This window comes from Sminthopsis crassicaudata, chromosome 4, assembly GCF_048593235.1.
Source record: "Sminthopsis crassicaudata isolate SCR6 chromosome 4, ASM4859323v1, whole genome shotgun sequence".
Classification (NCBI taxonomy): Eukaryota; Metazoa; Chordata; class Mammalia; order Dasyuromorphia; family Dasyuridae; genus Sminthopsis; species Sminthopsis crassicaudata.
This window is the reverse complement of record NC_133620.1, coordinates 23746986-23773720: the sequence shown is the minus strand read 5'-3', so window position 1 is coordinate 23773720 and position 26735 is coordinate 23746986. Positions and strand designations below refer to the sequence as shown.

Here is a 26735-nt window from a genome sequence, read left to right as displayed (position 1 = left end):
GTGCTGGGCATCGGGCCCGCGCTCTAAATCACGCTCGTGCGGACCCGCGGAGTTGACAGTGGCTACAGGAGGCTGCTGCAGTGGCCACTGTGCTAAACCTAGGAGTCGTACGGCAGGGGCGGGCGAACGGGCCGGCCGGGGCTCGGGCTCTTCCACCTCCCCTCTTTTCTTTCCTCCTCCCTCCTCCTCCCTCCTCCCGCGGCCGCCCCGCCCCCGTCGGCGGCCGCCGCAGTCAGTCCGGGCGCCGTAGCCCGAGCCCCGGCCAGGGGGCGCTGCGGGGCGGGGCGGCCGCGGCTGCCGGAGGACCAGGACCGGCACCCGGAGCGGAGAGCGGGAGGACGGCCGAAGAGGACGGCCGAGCAGCAAGGCGGCGGGCGGCGGCGGCGGCGGCAGCAGCAGCGGTAACCGCAGCCGGGGACTGCGCTCCCTCCTCGGTGCCGGAGTCCCCACCCTCGGGGCCGGGCCCCGGAGCCGGAGCCAGGGCCGGGCGGGGCCGGAGCCCGATGCAGAGCGGGCGGCGCGGGGGTGGCAGTGGCAGCAGAGGCGGCGGCGGGGAGCGGGGGCTGTGCCCTCCCCAGGCGGCCGCGACGCGGGGGCCCCGGCCATGCGGACCCGGGCGGCGGCGGCGGCGGCGGCGGCGGCGGCGGCCCGCGGTAAGTGCGCGCGCGGCGCGGCCCGGCCCGGGGGAGTGGGGGGATGTCTCGGGGACGCGCGGCCCGCTCCCCGCACCTTGCGCACGCCAGCAGAGGTCTCGGGGAGATGGGGGGATCCGCATTGAGGCTGGGGCGCTTGGGGGAAGTGGCGGTGCCTGGGAGCCCGCAGCCCCCGCAGCGCCCTCGCCCACGGACACACAATGCCCCGCACACGCGCGGAACCCGGCGCCCCGGTCTTCTCTGCGCGAGCCCAGCCTACGCATATGTGCACGGTCCCCCACCCCCACACATGTACGCGGCACATGCGGGCACGCAGCACACACGTACGCACGCATGTACGCATTCTAGGACCCGCAGCCCCCGCGGCGAGGGGCCGCTTCTGGGACTCCCAGGCCCCCGCATGGGGCGTCCCGGAGGGAGCCCGGCTCCGAAGACTCAGAGTGTGTGTGTGTGTGTGTGTGTGTGTGTGTGTGTGTGTGTGTGTGTGTGTGTGTGTGTGTGTGTGTTTGCGTGTGCGCGCTCCGGGCACATATGATGCCCCCCTGGAGAAATCCCCGGGCACGCTGGGGCCGGCTCGGAGGGCGGCCTCGCCGGGTGCAGTTCGGGGCCCTGGCTGCAACCTCCTGGACCTGCAGCCCTGGCTTCCCCCGCTCTCAGTCCTCTGCTCGGGGGAGGGGGTGCCCCGGACAGCAACTGGTGCTGGGGCACCCCGCATTCCCCAGGGCCACTCGGGGCAAGCGCTGCCGAAGGTGCCTGGTCCCCCTGCCTCCTGCCAGGATGCGCCTCAAGGGCCTAGAGGGCCTTCCGGACCCCCCGACCCCACTTACCGGAGTGTTTTCCAGTCTCGGAGCAGTTTCTGATAAAAAGGGGGGAGGCTGGGAAGGGGTCTCCTGAAGCAAGAGGCAGGACCTTCATTAGGCTCTCAGTTCCGTTTCCAAATGTCACAGCCAGGAGGGCCGGAGGCTGGATGGGCCCGCCCAGGGATGGCTTCTTATCCCTAGCCACAGAACAGGTCCCAGATGGAAAGCACAGAGATTTTAATTTTTTAGAAGTGAATTTCCCTGCCTGCCTGTTAGAGGAAAAAAGGAGGTTCCTGATTACGGTTTTGATTTCCAGATGTTCTTGCAAAAATACGAATATACCTTGCCTTCTCTTCACCTTGACCTGCTGTTTACTAGGCAAAACATCTTGGAGTTCCGAGTTTTTCAACCTTCATTTACAAAACGGTGGCTGCAGGGGACGCTACTTTCAGGATTTGCGCTTCAGAAACTAGTTTGGCCTTATTTGTGGTTTAATAGAATACTTTTAGGTAAAATCCACTTTATTGATTCTGTTATTTAATTAGTTCAACTTTATATTCCCAGTAAAAATATTGGTATTGAAGAGATGGGTCTTTGTTCTGGGACAACTTAGGTCACGAAAAGAGCTTTGCAGTTTCTTGAAGGCAATCCAGTCTGTTTTTAGTCTTGTTTTTACATAAATTTAGATGCTCTTCAGTGGAATTTGACTCTTGGTAAACCACATTGGGGTTTTTCTTGTCAGAGACACTGCAGTGGTGGACTATTCCTTCTTCAGCTTATTTGACAGATGAAGAAACTGAGGCATACAGGGTGAAAATGACTTACCCAAGGTCACCCAGCTGCGAAGTCCTCTGTGCCCAGACTTGAACTCAAGGCTTCCTGACTCCAGGCCTGGCATTCAGGGCATTTTTTGACACCTTGCTGCCTCTGCAGCCTGATGTACAAGCTGTCTAAGGCAGGGGGACTCCCTGAGGTGAGCATTGGGCAAGGTGGGCACAGAGGATTGAGCATCTTGGCCAGCTGAGCTTGTGTAGTGGGAGCTCTTGTCTATAAGACCCAGACCCATTTGGGCTCTTGGAAAGGCCCCTTTATGAAGTAGGGAGCAGTGGCGCACCTGAGGTAAAATGTTCTTGGTACCATATATACATATATTGTATTTAATTTATACTTTAACATATTTAAACTTGTATTGGTCAATCTGCCATGGGGGGGGGGGAGGAGGGGAAAAATTGGAACAAAAGGCTTGGCAATTGTCAATGCTGTAAAATTACCCATGCATAAATCTGGTAAATAAAAACTAATTAATTAAAAAAAAAAAGATTTTCTTGATACCACTGAACCCTTGGAAAAAAAAAAAAACCTAAACAAAACATTAGCCATCTTCCTTTGATGACCCACAGAAGGCCCCAGCCTAAGAAATGCCAGCATCTGTACATTCTGTCTACACTGTTGTCTCTTGGCTGGGGCTGGCCCTTCGCTGCTGTGTCCTGTGCTTGTCGGGGATTGTGGGCTCAGGATCTCTTGCCCCATTGAAGGGTTTGGGGTCCCCAGGTTTCAAAATCTAAACCTTGTTTTTTTGCTTGCGGTCCAAACCGCAAGGGAGTCTCTTGACTGCTTTGGGCCTTAGTTTTCTTCATTTGGGAAAATAAAGGGGTCAGCCCAAATGTAAACAAAAACTAAAAAAAGATGGCATTTTTTTTTTTTTATTTGCTCTGACAACACTACAGTAAATCTTAGTTAACTAGTTAACCAGATACAAATAATTCTATATTCAAAATATCTCTTAGGTGACAATATATTTGTTTTCCTAATTATAAGTCATAGGTCAAGTGAAGACTGAAAAAATTAATAAAAATTTTTCATTAAGCTATGTAAATTTTTTTTGTTTCCATCCGTATTTTATCAATCTGTCAGTGTTGCTTTGTAAGAAGTGAGTTTTACAACTGCAAGGTGACCATTTAAAATAAAAAAATCTTTTGAAAAAGCAGAATAAATGGAAGTCACTGTTTTGGGAGGGGGCCAGTCCTGTTGAAAATGGTTTATTTTCATCAAAGTTTTTGTGAAGCACCAAGGATATCGAAAGGTTTCCTCCTTTACAGTCCCCAAACTTGTATACTTAATTTCCTAAGGTTTTTCAGTAGTAACTGTTCTTTTTAATGGGAAGGATATGGGAGAGGAGGGGGGGAAGATGAAATGAAGTTAGTTTGCCTTTTGGTTCCTACATCCTAGTTCTGTAAAACTTCTTTCTTGGAGAATGACCTTGTTTCAAGGCACCTGACACTCTGCTAAGACTTTTTGGATGGAGAGCCAATATGGTACGTAGTGGAAAGAGGTTAGAATTTAGAATCAGGAGATGCAAAGCTATTCCTGCTTCCCTGACCAATTTGTAAACCATGGGCAATTTCCTTTACTTCTGACATTTGATTTCTTAACTGTAAAGTGAGGGGAGTGTAGATGGGCTTCAAAGTTCTGTGCCCTCTGACTTGAAAAATCATAACTTCTCCTTACAAGCATTTTCCCATTCCTCTTTTATTTAGAAATAAAATAGAACTTATAACATAGAAGCATACTTTTAGAGAATTTTCACATTGATCTTTTTGAATAAGGTTTTAAAAATGTCCCACTAGGCAGTTGGTTATATATAGTGTTAGTTAAGCTATGTTATGGAGCAAAATTCTTTGTAGATAAGAATTGACAATCTTAATTGCAGGTGATGGTTGGATGGAAGTAGCTCAGTACTTAGTTTTTGTTTTTGGTCTGTTTACATGTAGTGACAAGATACCCAGAATAGAATCTTGTTAGGTGGCCAGAAAAATTAACTTAAAGCAAGAACTTATCCCTTTGTGAATTTCTGATTTGCAAGAATATTTTTCCATAGTAGCTCACATTTTAGGTGTATACTGAAAATTCATCAGCTTGGTTAAATGTAGGGTAAATGTGTTTGCTTGCTGGCGTTTTCACTTGTAAGTCAATCCCTTGAGCCCTGATATTTTTAAGTCAGGCTTAGTTTGTAAATGGAAAAATTTTATTCATTGTTTTACCTCCTTTGAGTTTCTGGCAAGAACTTTGAGAGCCATTATATTGTTCATACAGCTCCAGCTTATTCCTGATCAACATGAAAAAGAATACTGTCCCATAAAATATGAAGCAAGAGGGAATGCTAAAATTAAGTAATGATCAAAATGTTAGTGGAACTTAAAAATTAACATGCAGAAAAATCACATGACTTGCCTGAGGTCACACAAGTACCAAATAGCAGGATTTATTTATCCATTTGTACCTTGTGAGTATTCAACAAATATGAATTAATGAGGGAATATCAAAAATATCTTGAACAAGACTTTTTTGTGTGTAAAAAATAAGGAGGGGGCCTTGTGTTGATGAAGCTTGTGACTGATTCTCTAGTTACATTTTTGGTCCATTTCAAGCCCTGATATTTCTATAGAGAGAATATTAGGGACAGTTTGTTAGTAATACTTGAAAGTCCTGAAGGGACTCAAGTAGACACTTGAAAGGTCAGAAGGATACGATGGATGTTCCCCCACAGTTTCTATTCTCAGTCTACTTCTCTTTGCCTTTTTTTTGGAAGGCCTCCTCCACACCCATGGCTTGAAACTGTTTCACCTCTAGGTACATAACCCTCAGTATGTGTGTGTGTGTGTGTACACTTTATTGAAGCTTTTTATTTTCAGAACATATGCAAAGATAATTTTTCACCATTGATCCTTGCAAAACCTTATGTTCCAATTTCCCTTCCTCTTCCCTTGCTCCCTCTCCTAGATGGCAAGTAAATCCCAATATATGTTAAATATGGTAAAAAAAAAAAAAAAATATATATATATATATATACATATATGTATATATATATATATATATGTATATATATATATATATATATATATATATATATATATATATATATATATCCAATATAGGTAAATGTATTTATATAATTATCTTGCTACACAAGAAAGATCAGATCAAAAAGAGAAAAAAAATGAGAAAGAAAATAAAATTTAAGCAAACAACAACAAAAAGAGTGAAAAATGCTATGTTGCGACCTACCCTCAATTCCCACAGTCCTTTCTCTGGGTGCAGATGGCTCTCTTCATCCCAAGATCATTGGAATCATCTCATTGTTTGAAGAGAGCTACGTCCATCAGAATTGATCATCTTACAGTCTTGTTGCTGCCATGTATAATGAAATGATCTCTGTGTTTCTGCTCACTTCCCTCAGCATCAGTTCATCTAAGTCTCTCCAGGGCCTTTCTGAAAATCATCCTGCTGACCATTTTTTACAGAACAATAATATTCCATAACATTCATTTACCATTCACTTGTTCAGCCATTCTCTAACTGATGGACATTCACTCAGTTTCCAGTTTCTTGCCACTACAAAATGGGCTGCCACAAACATCTTTGCACATGTGGGCCCCTTTTCCTCCTTTAAGATCTCCAGTAGAAAACACTCCTGGGTCAAAGGGTCTGACTTTTTCAGCCTAGTTTCCAGATTGCTCTCCAGAATGGTTGGATATGTTCATAGTTTCCACCAAACAATGTACTAGTGCCCCAGTTTTTCCCATATTCCCTCCAACATTCGTCATTATCTTTTCCTGTCATCTTAACCCAGCTGAGAGGTTGTGTAGTGGTCAGATGTATATATCTAATCTCAATATTTCTCTGAGCTTCTGCCCCTTATAAACCAACTGCCTAGTGGACATTTTAAACCTTATTTCCCAGGAATATTTCCCTGTCTAATCCCCCCCCTCCCCCATTCCAAATTTTCTCGTTTAATAGTGAAACTGCCAGCAAGCAAAACACAAATTAAGATGTTTTTTGTCTAAGGGGCTACCATCCTCCCACTCTCCCAAGTTCTTAGCTAACTTTGGTCTCATCCTAGACTTCTTATTCTCCCTCACTTCATGTATCCAACCAGTTTTCAGATCTTGTCATTTCTAATTTCACCACATCTCTCACATCAAACTTCTCTCCACTCCAGGAGTTCCTATTTTCAAGTTCCCTTTCACTTAACCACTCCAATCTATCCAATACATGGCTGCCAAAGTGATTTTACTTAAATGCAGTTCTAATAGCTTCTTGTTACCTCTAGAATAAAGTAGAAAATTCTTTCTTTATAGGTCATTTATCTATCCATGTAATTCAATTTTGTTTTTAGTGCCAAATTATTTCTCTTCCTTGCTCTCCCCTCCAGTACTCATTGAGAAGACACATGAAATAAAACCCGTTACAAATATGTATAGATATCCAAAACAAATTTCCATATTAGCCAGAATTAGCCACATTAGCAAGAAAAGTTGAGAAATAGAAGAAAATATACTTCTCTTTGTGCTCTTGAATCCATCAGTTCCTTCTTCCCCTCTTCCTTCCTTCCTTCCTTCCTTCCTTCCTTCCTTCCTTCCTTCCTTCCTTCCTTCCTTCCTTCCTTCCTTCTTCCTTCCTTTCTTCCTTCCTTCCTTCCTTCCTTCTTCCTTCCTTTCTTCCTTCCTTCCTTCCTTCCTTCCTTCCTTCCTTCCTTCCTTCCTTCCTTCCTTCCTTCCTTCCTTCCTTCCTTCCTTCCTTCCTTCCTTCCTTCCTTCCTTCCTTCCTTCCTTCCTTCCTTCCTTCCTTCCTTCCTTCCTTCCTTCCTTTTTCCTTCCTTCCTTTCTTTCTCTTTCTTTCTTTCTCTCTTTCTTTCTCTCTCTCTCTCTCTCTCTCTCTCTTTCTTTCTTTCTTTCTTTCTTTCTTTCTTTCTTTCTTTCTTTCTTTCTTTCTTTCTTTCTTTCTTTCTTTCTTTCTCTCTCTCTCTCTCTCTCTCTCTCTCTCTCTCTCTCTCTCTCTCTCTCTCTCTCTCTCTCTCTCTCTCTCTCTTCCTTCCTTCCTTCCTTCCTTCCTTCCTTCCTTCCTTCCTTCCTTCCTTCCTTCCTTCCTTCCTTCCTTCCTTCCTTCCTTCCTTCCTTCCTTCCTTCCTTCCTTCCTTCCTTCCTTCCTTCCTTCTTTTTTGCTGAGGCAATTGGGGTTAAGTGACTTGCCCAGGGTCACACAGCCAGGAAGTGTTAAGTGTCTGAGATCAGATTTGAACTCAGGTCCTCTTTACTTCAGGACTAATGCTCTATTCACCATGCCATCTAGCTGCCCTTCAATCCATCAGTTCTTTATTTGGAAATGGATGATATTTTACTTCATGAGTCCTTGAGAATTGTGGTGGGTGATTGTATTGATCAGAGTAATTAAATATCTATAAATATATAAATAAATATAAATCTTTCACAATTGATTATTTTTATAATATTTCTGTTACTGTGAACTTTGTTTTCCTGCCAGGTTTTTCTGAAACATCCTCTTCATCATTTCTTATAGCGCAATAATATATCACATTCATATTGTCATAATTTGTTCAGCCAATCTTCAGTTTATGAAGATCCCCTCTGTTACCAATTCTTTGCTACCATAATAATATTTTTGTATATATAGGTTTTTCTCCTCTTTTTTTTGATCTTGGTATAGTAATGGTATCACTATGTATTATAGTTTAATAACTTTTTGGATATAGTTCAAAATTTCTTTCCAGAATGGTTGAACTTATTCACAGCTCCACCATCAATATATTAGTGTAGTGTTTCTCACATCTCCAGCATTTTATCATTTTATCTACTTTTATTATTTTAGCTAATCTGATAAATGTGAGATGGTACTTTAGAGTTGTTTTAATTTGGATTTCTCTAATCATTAGTGACTCAACACTTTTTCATGTGGCTATTGATAGCTTTGATTTCTTCCTTTAAACATTGCCTGTTCATATTCTTTGATCATTTATCAATTAGGAAAGAGCTTTTTTTTTTTTTTTTTTTAATAAATTTGACTCAGTTCCATATATTTATTTTATAAATGAGACTTTTATTAGAGGATTTTGTTGTAAAGCTCTCCCCCACACATTCTGCTTTTCTTCTAATTTTATTTACATTGATTTTATTTGTGCAAAAACTTTAATTGTATATGTTCAAGTATTAGTCATTTTACTTCTTGTGACTCTATTTTGTTTAGTTCTAAACTCTTCTCTTATCCAGGTGATTTCTTCATGCTCTATTAATTTGCTTCTGTCTATATCTCTTTATAGCTTTTAAAGCTCTTGACAACCTGGCCCTTCCAGCCTTAGTGGACATTATTCCTCCTTCATTTGGTGTCCAGCAATCCGATCTCGTTGCTCACACCTGCCATTCCATGTTCTGTCACTATGTCTTTGCACTGGCTACCCCAGAATATGCTTTCTTTCCTTCTAAAGAGTCTCTTGTTACTATTAAGATGTAGGTCAAGCACTATCTTCTATATATATTCTCTCAAACTACTATAAAGCTACGAAGCTTTATATGTGGTTGTCTGTATTTGTTGCCACTATTAGAAAATAAACTTACCTCTAGAAGGGATAGTTTTAGTTACTGTATTTGTAGCCTATATATCTGACACTTAAGAGTCAGCTAGAGAAGAGTATATTGGCCTTGGAGTCAGGAAAACCTGCATTCAAATCCCGTTTCAGATGCTTACAAGCTGTGTGATCCTAGGCACATCTCTTAACCTTTCAGCTTGTTTCCTCATCTGTGAAAAGGAAATGATAATACTCGCCCCTATCTTCTGGGATCATTGTGAGGGTCATATGAGATAATCATTGTGAAATGTTTTGTAAACCATAAAGCATCATACAAATGTTAGTAATACTGGTAGTGATAGAAGTAGTAGTACTCTGTCTAGATCTTAAATCTAGTTTTTCTGTAATTTTGCTATAGGAGTGGTGGTGGTGGTTGTAGTAGTAAGGTGGTTTTAAATGCTTCATAAATGCTTGTTGATTGATGGAAGGAACACTGGACTTGAAGTCAGAAAATTTGTGTGAGGGTCCCAGCTCTGTTCTAAAAGATCTTAATTAGATTTATCCTTTTCCTTTTCCTTGATTTCTTGATATCCTAATCTGTAAAATGAGCATAATACATGTACTATACCTCAGAGGTTAGTGGTAAAGAAAGAACTTTCTGAACCTTAAAGTGCTATAGATATATGAGGAGTTATTATTCAAGAGTCTGTAGTTTCCTTACCAACCCCAGAAAAAGTGGCAGAGCCAAACAGTTCATTAGTCTGTAATCAAACAGGTGATGAACTTTTCTGAATATAACAGCCTGTTGTGATTGTTCAGTTGTATCTGAAGCTTTGTGACATTATTTGAGGTTTTCTTGGCAAAGATACTGGAATGGTTTTCCGTTTCCTTTTTCCAGATAATTTTACAGTTGGGGAAACCTAGGCAAACAGAGTTAAGTGGCTTGCTCAGTGTCAGACAACTAGGGAGTGCTGGAAGAGGAGTCATTCTGTGCTCTCTGCAGCTAGGCTGGGCCTTTAACAACAACCAGGGTCTATGGCCAGGTCCAGATTCACAACTTTGCAGCCTAATAGATCCTGCTATAGACTGCACAACTTTTAAGACCTCACGATCACTTCTGCACCATAACAAGGGATGGTGGAAAATTACTATAAGTGGAAAAAGTAGCAGCAGTATAATTTGAGATATCTCAGAACTTACTATATATTTGTATCTCTCCTTTCCCCCTAACATATATTAACTATAATAATCTATTCCCTTTTAGAGTTCCTTCTAGCTCTACATTTTTTATTTTAAATTTAATATTTAAATATTATCATAGAAAGGTTAAATGATTTACCCAAAGTCTCATAGTTAGCAGGTACCAGATTAGGCATCCACATCTGTATTGTTATTATTAAATAATTTTGCTAATGTTCTCAACCTTGTTTTTGTGAATCTTTGTGATGGCCTCTCTAAGTGCAGTTTGTGGGGGTTGAGCCAGCAAAGAAAGCTGAGATGGAGTGGTTAGACAGGTGGGAGGAAAGCCAGGAGAGGCACTTCAGAGGTGTGTGTGTGTGTGTGTGTGTGTGTGTGTGTGTGTGAGTTAGAAGGGATTGAGGGTCTTGATGAAGGTGAAGCAGAGGTGAAGGAGAAGTAAAGCATATATAAAGGTGGAGGAATAGAAGGGTAGGGTCAGATAATTAGGGAATTAGCACTCTTGTGTATAATGATGGCATCTGGTGACCATACCTGATGTAGATGAGGGAGGATCTAGATACATACATGCACACATATAGTCCTCTCATTAAAAAGTCAGGAGTTAGGAGAGCAAGATGATGAGCAGGTGCTGGACTTGAGAATGCAAGGAGGGTGACCTGGAGGTAACAAGCAGATGGGATGTTGTAAAGGGAGCTAAAAAGCAGGCCTGGCTCCCTTCACCATGACCATTTAAAATTCATTTTAATTTGAAAACAGCTCTTTTGGGGGCATTTTCAGACCTGAAATACTCTTCCCCTCCCCCCATAATTCACTTTCTTATAATTTTCATAATAAATAAATAAATAATGAAAATTAGGAGAATTCTAATTCCTAATTTCTTTTCTCCTATCAATGGATATGTTGGTTTGGGGTTGCAACTCTACATTCAGATTTTTTTCTTTAATCATATCTACTTATTTAATATTTTCCCCAGTTATATCTAAAACAGGTTTTTAAAATTAATTAATTTATTTAATTATTTTTTACAAAAATTTTATGCATAGGTAATTTTCCAGCATTGACAATTGCAACACTTTTTGTTTTAATTTTCCCCCTCCTTCCCCCCACCCCTTCCCCCAGATGGCAGGTTGACCAATACATGTTAAATATGTAAAACAATTTTTTAAAAACATTTTTTAAACTTTTGGGTTCCAGATTCTCTTCCTTATTCCCACTCCTGACCCCCATTAAAAAACCATATATGAAGTTATACAAAACATCAGATTTTATTTCTTAAAAATTTAGAAATATTGTGAAGTGTATTTGTTCTGGTTTCATTTCTTTAATTGGTAAAATTCTTAAAGTGTTTGAGGTGGTTTTTTAATACCTTTACTAATTCACAAATTTGCCAGATGATGGTAAACTTCAGTTTGAGAGTCAAAGCTTCAGATTTAGCTTTTTTTGTTCTTTAGTAATAAGGCTAGCAAACTTAGGGAAATACATTAAACTCACGGCAGAAAAACTTTCCCTTCTAAGAATGTTCTTCACAAAAGGCAATTGTAAACCCTGGGTTTAGTTTTTCTGTAACTTTGTTGAAACATTTCTTAAAAAGTTAGGGTCAGGTTGCATATTTAGCCAACGAAATTTCTAAAACCTCTAGTCTAGCAGGTTTTAAAGGGCACTATTACACCTTGATGACTTTAATACTAGCTGAACACAGATTAGGCATTGTTCCTTTTCCTCTAGAGTAAAATAGTACTGGAGCCATTGTTTCTCCTTGCCAGACAGCCAATCATCTAGGTATTAAAAATGGGTTGCTAGGCTTTTGAAAGACACAGTTCAAAACCAGTACTGATGGTAGTTCTTTCCCTCAATTGAGAAAAAATTGTACAGACTCATTCTGTTTCTAAAATGAAATACTTAGACATTCTTTTATTCACTATGGGCTACCTATAGGATGGCTCACTTGCCTGAGATCCCTTTTAAGACCATTAGAAGGTCATGAGTAGAAACTCTGGGCAGTAATTAGAGCAATAGACCCCTTGTAGACTTGGATTCCATAATTCCAGATGAAGTTACCCAAACATAAGTCGGCTTGGGGACCTTCCCTATTGTAGGATGGAATATAGAAGCCCTTTCTCTTTGTTGTAAAGATCTTTTCTTAAGTTTCATTGGTAAAGGAACTACATTTTACCTGCTAGGATTTTTCTCCTCAAAAGAGTAGTGAGTAGAATCCCCTTGAGCAAAGCTGATTCACTCAACATTTTTTTTTAATTTAAAAAAGTGATAATTAGGAGATTGACTACTAGATTATTAGAAACAGAAATGTCCTTGAAAAATCTTTTAATTAAGGTATTTGGAGTCCCTTCATCTTTTCCAAGGTCATGGTCATGGTCATGGAATGAGGCTATCTGCCAGCTGCAATTACTAAGTTAAGGTTGGATCTTAGAAGCGGCTGGTGGCTCAGTGAAGAGATCTCTGGGCCTGATGTCAGGAAGACTTGCATTCAGATTCTGCAACAGATACTAGTTGTTTCTGTAATACAAGGCATTTAACTTCTGTATGCCTCAATTTCCTCAACTTTAAAATGGGGATAATAGCACTCACCTCCCAAGATTTTTGTGAGGACTAGATTATATTTGTAAAGCACTTAGTACAGTGCCTGGCACAAAGTAGGAACTTTATAAATACTTATTTTAACTTCCCCTTCTTTTTGTCTCTTATTTGCTTCTTCCCTTTCTTATTCCTTCCTTCCCTCCCTTCCTTTTCTTTTCCTCCAGGCTTTTAATCTATTAATGATCTTCTTACTATATTCTTTTACCTTTAATGAATTTACTTTTTATAAAGCCTTTTTAAAGAAAAGTATGTGATTAGTATGGGAGGTACTGGAGATTTTTAACTATGATATAGTCTTGAGGCAAATGGCTTGGGTTGTACTAACTGGAGAAATATCAGATTACTTCCCTGACCTTCAGCTTTCTCATCTGTGAAATAAAGGGATTGGACTAGATAATTTCTAAAGCCCCTTTCAACTCTAAGAATTCATGATTCCAACCCAGGAGATCTGAATGTAACCATAGAAGGCAGCTAAATAACATGGATAACAATGCTGCAATGATGTGAAGTACTGGATGATCCTGAGGCTGCAAAAGCAGGGTGCTAAGCCTGGAGCTGAATGGAACAAGCAAGTCCAAGAAACTAGTGGTTTCCCCTGGAAGAAATAAAGAGAAGAACCTTCTGAATAAATGCATTGAAGCCCTAAAAGACTGGAGTCCTACAGAAGGGCTTGAATGTGGTCTCTCTTCCATCGCTATACTTTTTTCCTGAAATGATTAGAATATATATTTGAAAAAATTTACCCAGGGCTATTTCAAGTTTTATAACCCAGGCTGTAATACTACAAGCACATTTAAATGAAAACTTGTATGAGAGCCATAAAAACAAAATGACATAGATCCATCTTAGTTGGAATAATGAGCCTTTGAGAGAAAGAATGTTTAAAAGGCCCCAAGGGGTGTGTTGGCATTTGCATGGTTGTCTAGAGTCCTGTGGCCCTTCAAGTCTTGTAGATTCTGTGTGGGAATTACCCATGATGGATGAGATCCCAGATCTACTCAGCTATCTGAATCTAGGGTAGCTCTTATGTTATTTACTGCTCAAACACTCGTGTGCAAAATGAGGTGCTTGTGCTAGAGAATGGCCGGGGACCCTTCCAACGCTCCACAAGAGATCCTCCCATTATGTGGAAATTCTAGAACTCAGGAGACGGTGCTGCCGGAAATTTTTATCTGTGGGGCTGCTCTTTGTTAGGCTCCTCTGCAACCTGGTCATTTGTATCATGGCTGTAATTATGCATGTATACCAAAGCTCTTCTTCAGCCTGTCATTGCTTAGGACACAAAAATATTCTACAATATTCACATAGCTATGAGGCAACAGCTAGAGTGCCTAGATTTGGCTGTCCTTTAACCCTTCTTTTGAACTCCAGCCATAACTGCAACTGTCTGTTGGACATCTTTAACTGGATGGCTCATGGCTGTCTTAAAGTCATCATCTTTCAACTCCAATGATGTTTTCATCGATCTTCTTTCTGCTTCCAGACTTTCCTGGCTTCCCTCAAGTCCTAGCTAAGAGCCTCCTTTTGTAACAAAGCTTTCTTTGTTCCACTTAATACTAATGCCTTCACCTTGAAGTTATTTCTAGTTTATTTTGTGTATATCTTCTTTGTTGACTGTGGTTTACATAGTCTTTCCCCAGTTAGTCAGAAAGGATTTCTAAAGGCCTCCTAGGTGCAGAGCACTGCCCTGAGTAAAGGGGTTGTAAAGAAAGGCAAGAGATGGTTGATTTCTGCCCTGTGGAAGCTTACAATCTAATAAGAAAAACAATACACAGATATTGTATAAACAAGACAGGATCAAGTGTGAGGAATAAACAGAGAAAAGACACTAGTTTTAAGAGGGACTAGAACAGGCTTCTCTAGGTATTTTTTCAAGTACATGCAAAAATAGTTTTCAACATTCACTTTTGCAAAACCTCATGTTCCAAATTTTTTCCTCTCCCTTAGACAACAGGCAATCTGGTATAGGTTATACATGTGCAATTCTTCTAAACATATTTTTATATTCATCATGCTGCTCAAAAAAAATCAGATTAAAAAAGGGAAAAAACAATGAAAAAAAAATCAAGCAAACAACAACAATAACAGCAACAAAAAGGTAAAAATACCATGCTTTGATCCATATTAAGTCTCCATAGTCCTCTCTCTTGTGGCAGATGGCTCTTTCCATCACAAGTCTATTGGAATTTCTTTGAAACAATCTTGTTGTTGAAAAGTGCCACGTCCATCAGAATTGATCATTGTATAATTTTGTTGCCTATACACTAATCTCCTGGTTCTGCTCATTTCACTTAGTATCAGTTCATATAAGTTTCTCCAGGCCTTTCTGAAATCATCCTGTTGGTAATTTCCTACAGAACAATAATATTCTATAACATTCATATACCAGAACTTATTCAGCCATTCCCCAACTGATAGGCATCTATCTACTCGGTTTCTGGTTTCCTGCCACCACAAAAGGGCTGCCACAAACATTTATGTCCATGTCATTTCCCTTCTTTAGTAACTCTTTGTCCAGTAGAAACACTACTGGATCAAAGGGTATGCACAGTTTGATAGCCCTTTGAGCATAGTTCCAAATCGTTCTCCAGAATGGTTAGATTTGTTCACAACTTCACCAACAATGTATTAGTGTCCCAGTTTTCCTACATCCCTTCCAACGTTCGTCATTATCTTTTCCTGTCATTTTAGCCAATCTGAGAGGTGTATAGTGGTACCTCAGAGTTGTTTTAATTTTCATTTCTCTTATCAGTAGTGATTTAGAGCATTTTTTTTTCTTTTGACTAGAAATGGTTTTAATTTCTAGAAGGTGAATTTTATGTAGGACTTGAAGAAAGCCTGGGAAAGAGGTCAAGAGATGGAGATGACAGGGCCAAGAATTCCAGTCATGGGGAACAATCAGTGAAAATCACTGAAAATGGTAGATAGATAATTTGGGCCCACCAAGAGCCAGGGGTCACTGCATCTCAGAGCAGGTGGGAGGTAGAAATTTGTAAGAAGACTGGAAAGCCCAACAGAACATTTTGTATCTGCCCCCAGAGGAGACGGAACCTCTAGAGTTGATTGAACATGGATAGGCTTGGAGAGACTTGTGCTTCAGGAAGTTCATCTTTACAGTTGAGTGGGGGAGGAACTGGAGTGGGAAGAGGTTTGAGGCACAATGAGCAGGGTCTTATGGTGCTAGGGCTTCAAGGAAGGAGGCCTGCCCCAGTGTGGCAGTGTGGCAGAGCAGCAATGACCATTAGACAAGGAGATTGGGGAATCATCGGCACAGAGATCCCTGAATATCTGGGAGCTGAGAAAATCCTCAAGGGAGATCATCTAGAGCAGGGCTTCTTATACTTTTTTTTTACTGTCAGCCCCTTTTTGCCAGAGATATTTTTATGTGATCCCATCTGGAATCAGAGCTGAGGTGTTTGTCTGTGTTTGTGCATGTGCAATGTATTATGTGTTCAGAACCAAGGCTTCAGTGAAGTCACTCAATGCAATATGAGCAAGTGCTGCCAGAAACACCTCGGATATTGTTTCCTGTCTAATTTTAGTTGGATTAGTTTTGTTTGGGCAAAAGCTTTTATGATTTTTTTTTTTTAGGTACTGTATCAATTTGAAGTTTATTGTGATATGAGAAGATATTGTATTAAATTTGATTTTCTTTTCTATTCAGTTTTTTAAAAATTTATTTTACTTAAAAAAAATAGAATAGAAAAAAATGGAAAAGGAAGACAAAACAAAACATTATTAAGTGCCCAGCAGAATATTAGGGGGGATTCAAAATATATAACAATAAATTAACAGATCAAGAAAGGATTTATAAAAATAGAAGAAAGTATATTCTTGAGTATCCATCTTTTCTTTGCTTCCTTCTAGCTTATTCTTTTTTTCTGCATTTTTTTTACTTTATTCTTTTTTCCCCTTTCATTCCCCCCTACTTCTCCATAGCAGATTATAGTTCACCACTATATACATACGTAGATATTTACACATATACATATGCCCACATTTCTGCCCACACACACATACATATACATTCACACTCACTGACAGAACTGTTAAGGGCCAGAACTTGAAACAAGGTGCTAAGTCAGTGGAATAGATAGATGGTTGTTTAGCAGGGTGCTTAAGTGCTTGTTTAGTACATGTACTAAGTACTTACTATAGTTCCACAAGATTCATACCTTTAAGAGAGCATATATAAGCTAGGAGCCTCAACCAGGCTTTAGTTAGGAAGATTCAGAAGCCAGAGCTCAAACTCTTGGAACCAAGACTACAGAAGGCCTCTAAGAAAGGTAACTGGGCTGCAGGAAAGGAGATAAAACTTGTAAAGAGACAATAAAGGATTTGGACTTTAGTACCTGGCTGCACTTGTGATTATTGAACTGAAACGAAGGCTGCTCCCAGAGAACATTACATTTTAGAGAAGAATATTACACAGACCCACTTATATGTATGTATGTGTGTATATATATATATATATATATACACACATAATAGAACAATATGCATACATATCTACATATACTCAAGACACACATATATGTATATATACATATTTATTCATATATAAACATGCATCTAAAACAATGTTAGTATGATTGACATATAATGTAGATTTCTCTTTTGATTGAGTCTTTAAATTTGACTTATCTCTTCTTTCCTATCCCTGTTAACTCTTCTGCTTTAAATTGCCTTGCTATTACTTAACCTTCCCTCACCTATGGATCCCATCTTGGTCTTCTTCCCCAACTCTTTGCTTCTCCCTCCCCCCAACCCTTCCCCTTTTTTCCTTTATAGATTTTGGAGGGTGCTAAACTGTTCATGGTACAAGTGTAGTGTTGCTGATTTAATCCATTCTCGATGTGAGTAGGTTTTCAGAACTAAGAGCCCTCCTTCCCCCCTCTAATGCTTCTATGTCTATTCTTCCTCTGCACCTCATTTGTATAATTAAATTTTATTTTCTTTCCCCAGCACTTTTTGTTACCTGTGGTTCCTTACTTGGTGTAGTTAGGATTTTGGGCACTAATATGATTTTCTTTTATTTTTAGTTTTTGTTTACCTAACATACTCTGTTGATCAACTTTTCTATTTTTTCACCAGTACCAATTATTTCTGTTGATAATTGCCTCCTAATTTGACTTTTGGAGTTTTAATTTAAGATCTGGTATTGCTAGACTGATTCCTACATTTTTCATAATTTCTTTTCAGACTTGATTTTATGTTCCTTCAGATAAATTTTGTTATTCCTTTTTCTGGTGCTACAAGGTAAACCTTTGATAATTGGATTGGTATGACATGAAATTTGTTCGTTAATTTATGGATTATTGCTATTTTTATTGCATTTGCCCAATTGCAAATAAAATTTCTCTAATTATTTAAATCTTTAGAGTATTTTCTTGTTGTTGTCATATATTTCCCTAATGTATCTTGCCAGGAGTACCTCTTGATTTTTAACATATTCTGTAGTTATTTTGATGAACTTTTTTCTTTTTGTCTTCTCTTCCTGAATTTTTAGAAATATACAGGAAAACTAATGGATTTTTGGTGTTTATTTTATATACTACTGTGTTACTGACATTGTTTCAATGAATATTTTAGTAGTATACCTATTTTCGAGTTATAAAACTTTCTTTAGAATAAAACTTCTTTTGAGAAGTACAATAATATATAGGTCATGTCACTGAATCTCAGAATGATGAAGTGATTTGCTTGTGGTCACATAGCTAATAAGTAATAGAGTTTGGGCTTAAACATAGATCATCCAGTTTTAACTGTAAGTCTTTCCATCAGACTGCCCTAACTCTCATACATACTATCTCTATCTATTTGTCTTTCCATCTATTTGTAGCATTCATGAAAAAAAAAATTTTTTTTTGAGTTCCAAATTCTCTCCTTCCTTTTTGCCTCTTCTGAGAAGGCAAGCAATATATCGGTTATATATGTCAAATCATGCAAAACACATTTTCATGTGTGGAAACCACCTCCAAACTTAACAACACAAAAAGCAAGAAACACAAAATGAAAAAAGTATGCTTTAATTTGTACTAATAGCTCACCAGATCTATCTCTGGAGGTGGGAGCTATTTTTCATACAGGTCCTTTGGAATTGCCTTGGATAATTGTGAAGTTCAGGTTTGCACCCTGGATATCTTAGAATCAGCTGGAGTCAGGATAAGCATAATTCCTTGGTCTTTATTCTTGGTCTTTAGTGGGAGAAGCTCTCCACTACCTTCCTTCTCCTTGTCTACTGCAAAAGTGACTCAGGCTTGTTTTACTCCACCCCCTAATCCCTCCTACAATTATCTGTATACACCAAAGGATTAAGCCAAGTACAGAATAGTGGGAAGGGCCATTTTCCAAGCATATGCTAATAGAATATTGTCCAATAGGTAATTAGCCTTAAGTGCTCTGTTATCTGATTCCAGTGCCCCTACTCAGAATTTCAGCCCTTTACAGATAATAATCTTGATCAGAAAAGTTAAATATTTCTTATAATTGATTATTGTTACAGTGTCACTTTTATTGTGTATAATATTCTTCTGGTTCTACTCTCTTGACTCTGCATCAGTTTATATAAATCTTCTTTTAAACCATAGTCCTTATTTCTTATAGCACAGCAGTATTTCATCACAATCATAGTTGTATATTTGTTTATTTATTCCCCATTTGATGGGTATCCCCTCAATTTTTAGTTCTTTGCCACCACAAAAAGAGCTGCTTAAAATTTTTTTTGTACAAATAGCTCCTTTGCTCTTTGGAATACATACCTAGTAGCAATTTTGTGGAGTCAAGCCCTTTGGGCATAGTTCAAAATTGTTTTCCAGAACAATTTGCTGGACCAATTTACAACTACACCAGCAATGGATAAGAATTCAAAATTTTCCACATCTTTCTAGCATTTGTCATTTTCCTTCTCTGTCATGTTAGACAAACTGATTGAAAAGGATATTCAATAGCCTACAAGATAAATCAGGTCAGCACATAATTCTGCTTGTCTGTCCTTTCTGTGTTCCTTACATGAAAAGTGTGGAAGCTTGCTTTGGATGATGTTCTTATTATAGACTGCTTAGGATGGCACTGAAGAAAGTGTCATTTTTGCTCAAATTTTGTAGGTAGTTTTTAAAAATAACTTTAAACAGGTCAGTCTTTGTGCTGACTGTCTTACTACTTCAAAGGATTTAAGGAAAAGGTGAAAATAATTTTGGAAGTAAAACTTTCAAAATATTTGTCTTCCAGACAAATTTTAAAATTGGGTAGAAATTTGAGCTGTACTGTAGAGTGACCTAGAAGATGAACCATGATAACATTTTTAAAAATTGTTTTCTAACAAAGTGTTAGTACATTGGATGTACTAATTGTGCTCTCTAGAAGATTAGTAATGTATGCTTTAGAAATAAGTGGCCTACAAAATGTTTGTGGCAGCTCTTTTTGTTGTAGCTAGAAACTGGAAGATGAATGGATGTCCATCAGTTGGAGAATGGTTGGGTAAATTATGGTATATGAAGGTTATGGAATATTATTGCTCGGTAAGAAATGACCAGCAGGAGGAATACAGAGAGGCTTGGAGAAACTTACATCAACTGATGCTGAGTGAAATGAGCAGAACCAGAAGATCACTGTACACTTCAACAACAATATTGTATGAGGATGTATTCTGATGGAAGTGGAAATCTTCAACATAAAGAAGATCCAACTCACTTCCAGTTGATCAATGATGGACAGAGGTAGCTACACCCAGAGAAGAAACACTGGGAAGTGAATGTAAATTGTTAGCACTAATATCTGTCTACCCAGGTTACATGTACCTTTGGAATCTAATGCTTATTGTGCAACAAGAAAATGGTATTTACACACATGTATTGTATCTAGGTTATATGGTAACACATGTAAAATGTATGGGATTGCCTGTCATCTGGGGGATGGAATGGAGGGAGGGGGGGATAATTTGGAAAAATGAATACAAGGGATAATATTATAAAAAAATATATAATTAAAAAAAAAAGAAAAAGAAAAGAAATAAGTGACCTAGGGACAGGTAGGTGGTGAAGTGGATAGAGTATCAGCCCTGAAGTCAGAGGACTTAGGTTCAAATGTGGTCTCAGACATTTAACACTTCCTAGCTGTGTGACCCTGGGCAAGTCATTTAACCTCAATTGCCTCATCAAAAAAAAAAAAAAAAAAAGAAAAGAAAGAAAGAAAGACAGACAGAAAAGAAAAAGGGAAAAAAAAGAAATAATGGCCTAGGGTAATTTGAAAGAAAGGTTGTGGCTAAATTTGTATGATGGGATGATTATTTTTTTATAAAGCTTTTTATTTTCAAAACATATGCATAGACAGTTTTCAACATTTAACTGTGGAAATTAAGTATAGAAGAATTCCACATGTTTAACATTTATTGGATTACTTGCTGTCCAAGGAAGAGCTTGCAGGAAAGGAAGGAAGAAAAAAAATTTTAGGACACAAGGTTTTGCAAGGGTAAATGTTGAAAACTGTCTATGCATATCATCATTTTTTCGCGCTCAAGAAAAATCAGATCAAAAAGGGAAAAATGAGAAAGAAAATAAAAAGCAAGTAAATAACAACCAAAAGAAAGTGAAAATACTATGTTGTGACCACAGTCAGACCCCTCAGTCTCTCTTTGGGTGCAGATGGCTGTCTCCATCACAAGATCATTGGAAGTGGCCTGAATCACCTCATTGTTGAAAAGGACCACGTCTAATGGGATGATTCTTAAAAAAGTTGGGTAGGAACAGGCAAAAAGGAGCAATTATCTCATAAAAATAAGGTTTGAAAGAAAGAACTAGTATAGAGGAAACTGATGGGGTGGGAGGACTGGTAATGTTGAAACTTTATTCTCATCTTGGATGGAGAGTATAATATGAAGAGGTTTAGAAGTCTTCTGAATTTTTAAAGAGATGAGAAAAGTGGGAGGTAGAGTAGGGTAGCGATTTTGAAAAGGGTATATAGAAAGGGTGTATAGGATAATATTAGGAGGGGGGAAGATAAAGGAGAGAATTTTAGAGGGTTGAGTGAAATAAGAAATATGACAGCTTTGGGGGAAAGATAAGGTAATAGGGATAAATAAGGTAAAAAGTGGTTGAGAAGAAAAGTAGTAAAAATAACAGAAGAAAATTAACAAATAGTAATTAGAACTTTTCCAATGCAAAGATATGAACAGGCAATTTTGATATGAAAAAATTAAAATCATTTCTAGTCATATGAAAAGGTGCTTTAAATCATTATTGATAGAGAAATGCAAATTAACACAACTCTGAAGTACCACTATATACTTATCAGATTGGCTAAGATGAATGACAAATATTGGAGGGGATATGGGAAAACTGGGACACTGATACATTGTTGGTGAAATTGTGAATGGATCCAACCATGCTGGAGAGCAATTTGGAACTATGCCCAAAAGATTATCAAACTGTGCATATACTTTGATCCAGCAGTGTTTTTACTGGGCTTATATCCCAAAGAGATCTTAAAGAAGGGAAAGGGACCCATGTGTACAAAAATGTTCATGGCAGTCCTTTTCATAGTGACAAGAAACTGGAAATTGAATGAATGACCATCAGGTGGAGAATGGCTGAATAAGTTATGGTATATGAATGTTATGGAATATTATTATTCTATAAGAAATGACCAGCAGGATGATTTCAGAGAGGCTTGGAGAGACTTATATGAACTGATGCTGAGGGAAGTGAGCAGAACCAGGAGATCATTATACACGGCAACAGAAAGATTATACGATGATGGACGTGGCTCTTTTCAACAGTGAAATGATTCAGACTAGTTTCAATAGGCCTGTGATGGAGAGAGCCATCTACATCCAGAGAGAGGACTGTGGAACTGAGGGTAGATCACAACAGTGTTTTCACTCTTTTTGTTGTTGTTTGCTTGCGTTTTGTTTTATTTCTTTTTTTTTTTTTTTTTTCTTTTTTGATCTGATTTTTCTTGTGCAACAAGATATTTGTGGAAATATGTATAGAAGAATTGCACATGTTCCACATATCACTTGCTGCCTGGGGGAGAAGGTGGGGAAGAGGGGAAAAAATTTGAACACAAGGTTTTTGTAGGAATGAATGTTGAAAATTATCCATGTATATCACAAAATAGAACATTTTGATTACACCAAATTAAAAAGTTTCTGCACAAACAAAACTAATGCAAACAAGATTAGAAGGGAAGTAATAAATTGGGAAAAAAAATTTTACAGTTAAAGGTTCTGATAAAGGCCTCATCTCCAAAATATACAGAGAATTGACTTTAATTTATAAGAAATCAAGCCATTCTCCAATTGATAAATGGTCAAAGGATATGAACAGACAATTTTCAGATGATGAAATTAAAACTATTTCCACTCATATGAAAGAGTGTTCCAAATCACTATTGATCAGAGAAATGCAAATTAAGACAACTATGAGGTATCATTACACACCTGTCAGATTGGCTAAGATGACAGGAACAAATAACGATGAATGTTGGAGGGGCTGTGGGAAAACTGGGACACTGATGCATTGTTGGTGGAGTTGTGAAAGAATCCAACCATTCTGGAGAGCAATCTGGAATTATGCCCAAAAAGTTATCAAAATGTGCATACCCTTTGACCCAGCCATACTACTACTGGGCTTATACCCCAAGGAACTACTAGAGAAGGGAAAGGGTCCTGTATGTGCCAAAATGTTTGTGGCAGCCCTTTTCATAGTGGCTAGAAGCTGGAAGATGAATGGATGTCCATCAATTGGAGAATGGTTGGGTAAACTATGGTATATGAATGTTATGGAATATTATTGTTCTATAAGAAATGACCAACAGGAGAAATACAGAGAGGCTTGGAGAGACTTACATCAACTGATGCTGAGTGAAACGAGCAGAACCAGAAGATCATTATACACTTCAACAATGATACTGTACGAGGATGTATGCTGATGGAAGTGGATATCTTCAACATATAGAAGAGCTAATCCAATTCCAATTGATTAATGATGGACAGAACCAGCTACATCCAGAAAAGGAACACTGGGAAATGAATGTAAACTGTTATTTTTACCTTCTGAATCCAATTCTTCCTGTGCAACAAAAAATTCGGTTCTACACACATATATTGTATCTAGAATATACTGTAATATATTTAACCTATATAAGACTGCCTGCCATCTGGGGAAGGGGGTTGGGGGAGGAAGGGAAAAAATCTGCATAGAAGTAAGTGCAAGGGATAATGTTGTAAAAAATTACCCATGCATATGTACTGTCAAAAAATGTTATAATTATAAAATAAAATTAAAAATTAAAAAAAATTATCCATGTATATATTTTGAAAATAAAAGCTTTAATTAAAAAAAAAAAAACAACAAAAAAAACTTTGTCAATTCTACAAAAGTCAAAAAATATGAGCAGGTAGTTTTCCAATGAAGAAATCAAAACAATTTATAGTTATAAAAATGCTCTAAGTCATTGTTGATTAGAGAAAGGCAGATTAAAACAACATTGATATATCATTTTATACCTATCAGATAACTAAAATGATGAAATGAAAAGTGAGAAGTACTGGAGATTTGGAAAAATTGGGACACTAATTCTTTGTGAAATTGTAAAACGATCCAATCATTTTGTAGGACAATCTGGGCTTATGCCCAAAGAATTATTAAACTACCTATACTCTTTGACTCAGTAATAGCACTATTTGGTCTTTTTCCAAAGATGATTAGGGAAAAAGGAAAAGAACCTGTATGTTCTAGAATGTTTATAATGACTCTCTTTGTGGTGGCAAAGAACTGGGAATTTCAGGAATGCCTATCAATTGGGGAATGGTTAAACAAATTGTAGTATATGATTTTGATGGAATCACTACTGTACTATAAGAAATGAATTTGAAGATCTTGAGAAACATAGATAGACTTGCAGAAGATAATGAAATGCGAAATGAGCAGAACCTAGAAATGACTGAATACAGTACATATATACAGACAATAATTTTTGCAAAAGTAACAGGATATAAAATTAACTGACATAAATCATCACCATTTGTATATATCATCAATAATGTCCTGCAAGAACAGATAGTAAGATATATCCCATTTAAAGTAACTTATATAAAGTAAATTATATAAAATATCTGAGTATACTTGCCAAGATGAACCCAGCAATTACATGAATAAAATTAAAAAAAACACTTTTATACGAATAAACTCAGATTTAAATAATTGGAGAAATATTAATTGTTCATTGGGGACAATTTTACCTAAACAAATCTACTTATTTAATGCCATCCCAGTTAAATTACCAAAGATTATTTTATTGAATTGAAAAAATAATAATTAATTTGTAAGAACAAAAAGGCAAGAATGTCAAGGGAATTAATGGGGGGGGGGGGAAATAAATAAAGAAGATCTAGTAGTCCAGATCTATTATAAGGTTATCAAAATTATTTAAACTATCTGATACTGGCTAAGAAATAGAAAGGTCAGTCAGTAAAACACAGTAGACATATAGTATACAGTAAATGATTATAGTAACCTTGTGTTAATAAATGTAAATATATAAATTTGTAGGATAAGGATTTACTGTTTGATAAAAAACAATATGTGGAGAAAACTGGGAAGCAGTCTGTCAGAAATTGGGTATATTTCAGTATCTTATACCATCTACCAAAATAAAGTCAAAATGGCTACATGTCTTAGATATAAAGGGAGATATCATAATGTAAATTAGAATATGGAACATTTTGCCTATCAGAATTATGGGTAGGAGAAAATTTTATGAACAAGAAATATAAGACATTATGAGATATAGAATAGATAATTTTAATTATGTTAAATTAAAAATTGTATTGTATAAGTAAAACCAATGTAGGTATGATTAGAAGGAAAACAGAAAATTGGAGGGAAATTATATAGACAGTTTCTTGGATAAAGACCTCATATCCTAAATATATAGAGAACTGTCAAATTTATTCTATGAAGTTATTTTCCAATTGATAAATTGCCAAAGGATAGAATGGGAAGTTTTTTTGATGAAGAAATAAAACTATATATAGTCATATTAAATACTTTAAGTCATCATTAATTAGAGAAATGTAAATTAAAACACTCTTTGAGATATCTCACAACTATTTGATTGACTGAAATAATAGAAAGGGAAAATGATAAATGCTTGAAAAAAACGTGAAAAAATTGGGCCATTAATATACTACTGGTAGAACTGTAAAATGGTCCATTCATTTTGGAGAGTAAGCTGGAATTATGCCCAAAGAATTTTAAAACTTTAAAAAAAATTTTTTTAATTGAAGCTTTTTATTTTCAAAACATATGCAAGAATAATTTTTTCAACATTGACTCTGCAAAATCTTGTGTTCCAATTTCCCTCCCACTTCCCTCCACCCCCTCCCCTAGATGACAAGTAATCCAATATATGTTTAACATGGTAAAAATATATGTAAATCCAGCATAAGTATACATATTTATGCAATTATCTTGCTGCACAAGAAAAATCTGATCAAAAAAGGAAGAAAAAGATGAAAGAATATAAAATTCAAGAAAACCAAAACAAAAGAAGTGAAAATGCTATGTTGTTATCCACACTCAGTTCCCACAATCCTCTCTCTGGGTGCAGATGGCTCTCTCCATCACAAGATATCAAAACTGGCCTGAATTATCTCATTGTTGAGAAGACCCACATCCATCAGAATTGATCATCATATAATCTTCTTGTTTCCATGCAGAATGATCTTCTGGTTCTGCTCATTTCACTCAGCATCCCTTTTTTGTAGTGGCAAGAAACTGGAAACTGAGTGGATGCCCATCAGTTGGAGAATGGTTGAATAAGTTAATGCTATATGAATGAATGTAAGAAATGATCAGCAGGATGATTTTAGAGAGGCCTGGAAAGACTTCCCAGTATACCTACATTCTGAGCCTCCCAAACCCTGAGCTAGTTCTGGCATTGTGGATGACAATCTCAGCAATGCGGACATCTGGAAAGTATCCTGCCAAGGTAAGTGAACTTGTCCACAGCATTCAGAACTTCACCATTTGCTGCACCTGATGGTTCCACATATGGATAGTGTGATGCTGGCTGGTGGAAGATCTGTGTTTTCTTGGTGTTAATTGTTAGGCCAAAACTAGCACA

At 38.0% G+C, this 26735-nt stretch overlaps 1 protein-coding gene across 6 annotated transcripts in view; it reads left to right on the top strand.

Annotated features, from left to right (window-relative positions):
• Positions 1-384: 384 nt before the first annotated feature.
• ZFYVE9 (zinc finger FYVE-type containing 9) overlaps positions 385-26735 on the top strand; it is a 172670-nt gene continuing 146319 nt past the window's right edge. For 3 of the 6 annotated variants that reach the window (XM_074265935.1, XM_074265930.1, XM_074265933.1), the window contains exon 1: positions 23982-26600. The gene's annotated coding sequence lies outside the window, so the exon portion shown is untranslated. Of the gene's footprint in view, positions 654-23980; positions 26601-26735 lie in introns of those variants that run through there. The other 3 variants (XM_074265932.1, XM_074265934.1, XM_074265936.1) reach the window with 3 other exon arrangements.